At 40.2% G+C, this 8,588-nt stretch overlaps 1 protein-coding gene across 2 annotated transcripts in view; it reads right to left on the bottom strand.

Annotated features, from left to right (window-relative positions):
• Positions 1–7,587, bottom strand: part of LOC108750065 — a 19,700-nt gene extending 12,113 nt beyond the window's left edge. Inside the window, exon 1 of one of the 2 annotated variants that reach the window (XM_018489281.1) lies at positions 7,046–7,587. The gene's annotated coding sequence lies outside the window, so the exon portion shown is untranslated. The remainder of the gene's footprint in view (positions 1–7,045) is intronic. The other variant, XM_018489278.1, reaches the window with a different exon arrangement.
• Between the last annotated feature and the right edge of the window lie 1,001 nt (positions 7,588–8,588).

Raw genomic sequence — 8,588 nt, 5'->3', positions numbered from 1 at the left:
ACACACACACACACACACACACACACACACACACACACACACACACACCTTCTTTCGCCAAGTCAACTCGCCAAGTGACTTCGATGAGTGCAACAGCAAGATTTCGAAGTAGTGGAAGGAAACTGGTTATACTCAGCCGCGCGGCAGCAGCGGTCGCAGGCATTTTACGCACACACCCTTTCGCAGGGACAACCCCGTCGGGGCTCGTCGCGAAATACTCCTACGCGACCAAGGCGTAACGAAAGCGAATTACGGGGCTGCAATTAAACGAGAGCGAGAATTAAGCGAGGACGCGTAAATCGCAATTACCACGATCAGCGCGTCGCTACGCGAATGCGCGACAATTATCCCTCTTTACGATTATCGCGTGATATAAATTCATGGAACTTACGAGCGTAATGTCGATAAGACGCCGATATATCCACTCGTTTTAATTTGCGCGCAGCGATAAACTCTACAAAATTGCCGACGAGGAAGATTAAGTCGCGCGGTGAAAAGTATACTGTGTAACAACGATCGACCGTCCGTGACTATACTTTCTTACGAGACTCCCTCGGGGAAAAACCCAACTGAACTGCTCGCTGATCGAGTTCCTTGATATGCCTATTAATAATCAGAACAACGAGCGATGATACGAATTATTTGCGTAGGAAAAAAACAGTTCTGCTAAATTATCTAAAAATGTAGCTATATAGATTCAGATCTCTGAAGATAATTTTTGAATCACCAAATTAATTATGTAGGATGGCTCTTATTGATGGCTAGAATGTTAAAACTTTTTGCGCTAATAGCTATCAACTTTTTAATGTTCTACGTAATTATTTTGAGAATCGAACGAAATTATTTCTAGATGTATCTGAAAATATTTTAGATATATCTGTATCTAGTGAAATTTTTTAAAACCTCAAAAGCAAAATCTTGTTTTTGTTCTTTTCATGATATTTCGCATTCGGCGGTTGACCACAATTTCTTTAAATTCTTCTACTTTTTTTTAATTATTAGCGATTCAAAATACAAAACGACATAATTTGCCTTTGGTGAAATCTAATTTCTTTTTTTAACATATTTTAAAGAAGATAATAAAAAATTATTTTGTTAAAGTACTTACAAATTTTTAGGTAAATACAGATCTAAAAATAATTTTTATCGAACAGTCAAAATAATTATGTAAGATTCAAGTATGATAAGCAATGCTGCAAAAAATGTTGACATTTTAGCAATCAGTTTGAACGTCTTACATAATTATTTTGATGGCTCAACAAATTTATTTTTAGTGTATCTAGTTGTATTTAGCTAAATTTTGAAATACGTCGACAATAAACTGTTCTTTTCGTGTATAATGGAGTGTATCAATATTTCTATCAATGTTATTAAGGAGAGAAAAGCTGCCTGTTTTAAGCGGCGATTAGATCTTAAAGTAAAACTGAAGCTTTAAGACTTAAGAAATTGATCAATCGATTCTCCTCAAATTTGATTGTGATTAGACAATTTCTTTAATGCTTAAAGCTTAAGTTTTGCGCCTTAAAATCTTATTATAGACACCGCTTTGAAGGCCGATTGATTGTGGCGTTTTCGGCCGAAAATACACCTGTATACGAGTCGGTATCCCGAGGCAGAGAAAAGACGCGTTATATAGCCAGATTTCGGAATCTTAATTCCAATCGAAACCGCTATTAAATCAACCTTCTAATGCGCAGAATCTGAGCTCGACAAGCCAATGGAAACGAGCGGCCATTCCAAATCGACATCGAATACACTCGCCGTGCTCTTTCCTTGGCCTATATAGCCATCCGGAGCCGAATGAGAAAAGAAATTATAAAAATAATCCGTCGTGTGCTGCGGACGGGATAAACGTCCGGTGGTCGCGGAATACGTCGAGCGTGAAACGCGTTTTCCAGCGCGTTTATAGAACAGGCGTGCTTCGGCCGTCCGTTCGATAGAAAGCGAGGAATCCGCTTGCCGCGGAAATGAGCGAGCGAGTGAGCGCAGCGGCAGCTTGCGAGCCGCTTGCGGCTTTCACGATTATGCTTGCCGCTTGCGCGAAAGTCAATCTCGCAATCATCGACTCGCGCGGCGCAATCGCGAGCCTCAAGACATGGTATGACGTCGGTGCTAGGTCGCACAAGATTAATTTCCGACAATTCCGATGAGTTTACGATTTCTGACCCCGATTCGATTTCCGCATGATGTGCGCCATACAAGATGGATCTCTCGTCGATTCTCGCACGAAAAGAACAATTTTGCTGAAGTACTTAAAAATTTAGCTAAATACAAATCTAAAAATAATTTTGGACCATTAAAATAATAATGTAAAAGTAATCTTAATGAATCCCATGATGCTGCAAAAAATTTTGAAGGTCTTTATAAGCGTCCTATATAATTATTTTAATGGTCCAACAAAATTACTTTGAGATCTGGATCTAACTAAATTAGCTACATTAGATGTTTCAGCAAAATCTTTTCATGATGAGTGAGCAAGATATCTCTGATAAAAATAATCGGGGTGCAAGTCGAGCATAGAAAGAACGATTTTTTGAAGTATTATACTGAAGTATAATATTTATACAAAAATTTAGATACAAAATTAAAAATAATTTTGATAGACGCAATCAAAATAATTCTAGTAAGAAACTCAAATACGATGAGCAATATTGCAAAAAGTTTTGACATTTTAGCAGTCACTTGAACGTTCCATAACACATAATTATTTCGATAGTCCAAGAAAATTATTTTCAGATTTGTACCTAGTTAAATTTTTAGAACGTAGAAGAGAGAATGACAGAAGTGTAAACGAAGCTTCTAGAAGACGAAAATTGAGACAACGAAACATAAAAGAAGCATAAACATCTCTTTTACGTTTCGTTATCTCAATTTTCGCCTTCTATAAGCTTTGCTTACATATATTCCTCACTGCATTCTCCTCTTACATTCGACTTACTTTCCGATTTTTATTTTCGCCAGGGATATAATTATTAGTATATATTCAAACGCGTGAACTCAGCGAAATTATACCGGTTTCGTTCCCCTGCCGATACCCGTTTTCACAGAGCAGCCCGCCGCGGGATTCCCCGAGGACCGGATCTTTCGCGTAGACGCCTCGACGAAATGTTAAAAATGCATTCCTCGACCAACTCTACAATTCCCCATCCGTTTTTGGACGAGAAAGTCGTAAGTAGAGATTGGGGAATTATAGTTGCGCATCAACCAATTGACTTTAATTACGTGTTTACGGACACGCATCGTATGAGCTAAACAAGCTATCGCATTTCGTCATCTGTAGAAAAGATGCGTTTCCAACGTCTATTGTTATTTAGCGGGGAGGGAGAGACGGGAATGTTTTTGTTATCGCCGCTCGATGCCGCGGCAAATTTTAAAAATTTGCCTTTGGATCTCCTTCGGGGATCGCCCTCGAGCATTTGTTTCGCGTGGAACGGTTGCTAAAGAAGAAAAGGGGAGCGAGAGAGCGTTATGGCGCGAGGGGGAGAGCCGTTACGACATCGATCGGTCGCGGACTGCGAAACGCCACGCTCTCGTACGATATATACGATTATACGATATATAGATACAGTTAAGACCAAGCGTGGCAAAGCAGATAGCGCACTAGTCTGTTATGAGAGATCCCGGGTTCGGTTCTCGGTAGAACCAAAATATTTCATACTCTCGTGTCCTTCCTTTCAGAAGGAAGTAGTAATCCATCGAAGGAGAGTATCTTTACTAAAGTCTTGTATCCATGATGCTAGAAATCGAAGGTCCGAAACCTCGGAGGAAAGAATTGAACAATCACAATGATCATGTGATCAAATTGTTCAAATGTGATTTATTAATTTCTTCTCTGTCCGAGATCTCGAACCAATTTCTATAGCATCGTGGAGACATCGGGCTTAAAGACACTTAACTCTGATAAAATTTCGTTCGGAATCGACGTTAACCCAGTCAGAAATAATAATGGAATCGACATCGATTTGATGTTGATTTCATTATCATTTCTGACTGGGAAACTATAAATCCCATATGATACGAATGTGTACCAGCGTGCGCACCACAGACATATGAGAAAAGTCGGCACGCTCGGTCACGAGCAATAGGACTAACAATAAAAAGAAGAAGGGTTAATAGTTGTAATACTTTCTTGATAACTATTCCCATTTTCATTTTTCTTTTTTTAGCGCGAGCATAGTATAACAAACAGCGCGTTGGTCTGCTATGCTAGAGATCCCGGGTTCGACGCTTGTAGCTTTTCTCGGAAGGCAATAGGCGCATTCAGCGGACTCAACAATTGAGTGAGCGCTCGCTGTTATTGGTGTATTCTTTTAGATCATCCCATTAGTATTTTAGATCTGATTGAAATCTAACTGTTAAGTCTGCTGAACGCAGCTAATGAGTGCATCCAGAAGCACGACCGCTCACTAAGCGCTCAGTGAGCTCTTGCATCTGATTTATATTCCATTAGATCTAAAAATATAGATCAAATAGGTACAAGTAAAGCTCTATATATCAAAATAGCGCATTTCTTTGATCTGAGCCGAAATTCCGACAGCCTTCTTATTAGGTATTTCGACCGCCATTTGTGACCCAGTCCAATAACCGCTTACTATTATATCTATAGTTCAATAAGCACTTATTATTGGTATAGTTAGTAAGTCAAAAATGGAGAATGTGCGCTACAAGAGCTCACTGAACACTCAGTGAGTGGTTATGCTTCTGGATGTACTTAATGGCAAACCATCGAGTAGTATCAAGGGATAAACCGCTAACCAAAATTGTATACATCAATCCTATACATCATGCCTACTAATGCCTAGTATATATAATACCCAAATAATGCCCAAATTTTACCACTAATATTCACTAATGCTTTAGTAATGCTGTAGTAATGTCCATTAATATCCTAGTAATGCCTTATAACGCCCATTAATGCCCTGATAATACCTTATACCGCTTATTATAATATACAATTCTCTTAAGTAATGTCCAGTAATGTTTAGTAATGTCCCAAATGTGTACATCGTAATACCCTCAGCAATTTATCCCTTGAGTAGTATACTTGCCCAATAAACCTCTCTATCAAAAATTGCAGTTCGGAATCGGCGTTTAAACTATAGATCTCCATATAACATATATATAATATATATACTTTATGTACATACTAGTACAATCAAAGTGCACGCACAGGTATACGTGAGAGAAGAGCTGATGATAGCGTATAGCACTTGAAGAAGAAGATACATGATGCTGTACATGCGAGCGGCAGAAATTCCCGACTTGCGTTCACGAAAAGTCCGCGGGACCGACTTTCCCGGGCTCGGCGCTCATAACAAATTATGAGGACTTGTTGCGCTCTCGCAATAACGAAACGTCCCCATACAACACAGATTATTCTACCAACATTGCAATATTTCAATAATATACAGAAGCTATACATTTTGTGGTGTATAATATAGGTACATTATCTCCGTATCCAGATTTATATTATTAGAATGCCAATCTTTCATGAATATTGCAATTCATTTCATCAAGGAGGAGCAGCCTAATATTATTTCATTAATATTGCAACAACATTGTAGCGTTCCAGCATGAATATTACAGCAATATTACAACGTTCCAGTAATATTGCAGCAACGTTACAATGTTCTAGCAATATTGCAACAACATTGCAACGTTCAGGCAATGTTGCTGACAATTGTAGCATTCGAGTAATATTGCAGCAACATTGTAGTGTTCCAGCAATATTGCAATACATCCCAGATGATCTGCATTATCTATAAGATCTCCTTACGATATATTTTAGATATTTATGACCTAAAAAACATCTTTATGATGTCTTCATGATGTTTTTGGGTATGCATATTACTTGGGATTAGGTCTGTTCTTTATCAAAGAACTTTCTAAACCGGTGCACACGGTGCAATAAAGTGAAATTGAAACAAATATAATAATTTTTCTTTCACTTCAACTTATCGTACCGTGTGTATCAATTTAAAGAATCCATTGATAAAGAACAGACTTACTGCAACGTTGCAGCAATATTGCTGCAAGTTTCTGCGCTGTATGGATCCGCGTATAAAATAGAAAAAGGAACGCGTAGAGTTTCAGCAATGACGAGGCTACGAAGAGGCTCGCGAATCGTTCACAGTTGACTTCGCGAATTGTATCGTCGTTCGGGCAACACAGCGTGCGAGCAAGACTCACTTTCACGTCGCTCGCTCGCCTGTTCTCCTTCCTCGCACCTTCCAGCGAGAATGTATCTCACGTAAGCAAATGTCGCGCTCGTTCAATTCAACGACGACGACAATAATGATGATTGAGGATGACGACGATGACGATTGAATCGTCTGCTCGGAATAGCATTTTTATCACGGATCATGCGTTACATTTGCATATGTTTAAGTTTCGGATGCATGTGTGCTTTATATATCTATTTGTGTACTTCTGTTTATTGTATGTTTTAAATCTCAAGGAATCGCTCCATCTTCGTGCCGCGCCAATAATCATTGGAAAGTCCTTGCATTCCGCACAGCAACTTGTAGCAACATTGCTGGAACAATTGCAATGACTGCGTTTAGCAGAAAGAGCAGCTTTGCAATTGTTGTAAAATTCTTAAATATGATTGGTTTGTACGTTTAGATCCAGCAAAGAACTAAGAGCAAGACTATTAATATCCAAGGAACACATCAAGTTAAGAGGAAGTTAAAATAATTTTATTTTAACGTCATTAAAAGTAAAAAAAAAAATGATGATTTTTGGTTACAAAATTTGACCGCTTATAGACGTTAAGAATCAAAATAAAATTGTCCTAATTTTTTATTGACTTTTACTTATTCCTTGAGTATTAAAGAATTTTGCAACAGTTGCAAAACAGTTTTTTTTTCCGTTGAACGCAATGTTACTGCAATGTTGCTGGAACGTTGCAACGTCGCTATAATATTGCTAAAATAATCTATGCTGTACCGAGAAAACCTCCTTTCTCGCAGCGATCATTCTCCATATGTCGCGCGCGGATTTCCTAGGATCAGGCGATCTCCCGGCGGGTTACTCCTCTACGTACCTCTCGAGTGACAGCGCCTGGCGAGCACGTCGCCCCGCGACCGCCTCCGCCGTTCTCCACCGCCTACAATATGGTTCACAGACTGGTTCGCGATAGGCATACGCGCTGCTCGTCACCGCGCTCTCTCCTATCCATAATCGGCGAAAGTAGCGTTGGCTCGCAGTGAGACCGTGCGATTTTCCACGATTAATCCGCAAAACTATCAAAAATACTCAATGACACGATCGACGGACACTATCATCGGTAAAAGGATCGACAGGGTGGAAAGGTCCTACTCGGACGATCCTCGGCAGCGTAAACCAAAGTCTCCTCGCGACGGCCGCGGCTGTCGTACTACTCTCGCGCGAGCGAGCGAGTGAGTGAAATGAATGTGCGATCGAGGGGGGAGAAAAAGGAAACGCGCGGTCCGCGGGGTGCCTCGTTAAGTAAGGCGCGCGCCTTTATTCGGCCGTGCCCGCTCTCCCAAGAGCCTGCAAAGAGCCTGCAAAGAGCCTCCTTCGACCGCGGCGTATCGCCGTTCACTGCACTGGATCGCCGCGCCGCAGCAGGCATTGCGCCTCGACATCACCGCGAGTGAGAGTCCACCCAGGACGTTCACCATGTTGGTGAACAGTCGGACGGCGCATGCGTGTGTACCACCCCCTTTGACTCGTTGTCTACCTTCACCGATGACGTCAAAAATAGGACAAGGAGCTGGTGGCCTTTGCTACAAGGCGCGCCGCGAAGGGGGTAGGGGGAGGGGGACGGAGGGGCAGGGGGGAAGAGGAGAAAAGGAGGGCCACTGAACTGTCCCTCGATGTCTTCTGTCTCGATCTCACCTCTCTATCTCTCAGTTTCTCTCTTCCTCCCGCCGCCCCCGTCACCCGGCAGGACCGGAGGCGGCTAACTGGCGATTTAGCGATGAGGGAGGAAAAAGGTACGCTTGAATTGTAGGAAGGATTGTAGGTGCGCGGAACAGGCGATTGAAGCGAAGGAATATACTTCATATAAATTTAATAATTTTATTAAATTAATTTTTTTACTTAAAAAAAAGTAAAGTTGAAGTTAAATTTAATGAAATATAACAATTCATGTAAATTTAAAATAAATAAATAGTTAAATGTATTTTTTTGCCTAAAAAAGTAAATTTAATATGGCGTATTTTTAATGTATATAAATTATTTCTATCAAGAGCATTTTGTAGAGATTATATTTGGACGAGATTCAGCTGTATTATTATCTATTCATACATGTGACATCTCAGATGGCGAACTCGATATCCTACGAACAGAATGGAGAGAACCAACGAGCGACGCTGGTCCCCACGAACTCGCGATCCGTTTCTTCTCTATTCTCCAGCCTTTTCTCTCTTCTCACTAGCGAATAGAGGGTCTAACTATGGAAGTCATGATTCTCCCCTCATTGAAGTTTCCTTTTTTAAGAATATTTATAGCAAAATTGTACAATACTTTTAATAATTCTAAAATGCTTAATCATAATTTTTATATTCCAAAAATATTTTTTAATTTAAGAAACTCCTAGATATAAAAGACATAGATACGAT

The sequence above is a fragment of the Trachymyrmex septentrionalis genome, unplaced genomic scaffold, assembly GCF_001594115.1.
Source record: "Trachymyrmex septentrionalis isolate Tsep2-gDNA-1 unplaced genomic scaffold, Tsep1.0 scaffold32, whole genome shotgun sequence".
NCBI lineage: Eukaryota > Metazoa > Arthropoda > Insecta > Hymenoptera > Formicidae > Trachymyrmex > Trachymyrmex septentrionalis.
This window is presented reverse-complemented; position numbering and strand designations above follow the sequence as displayed.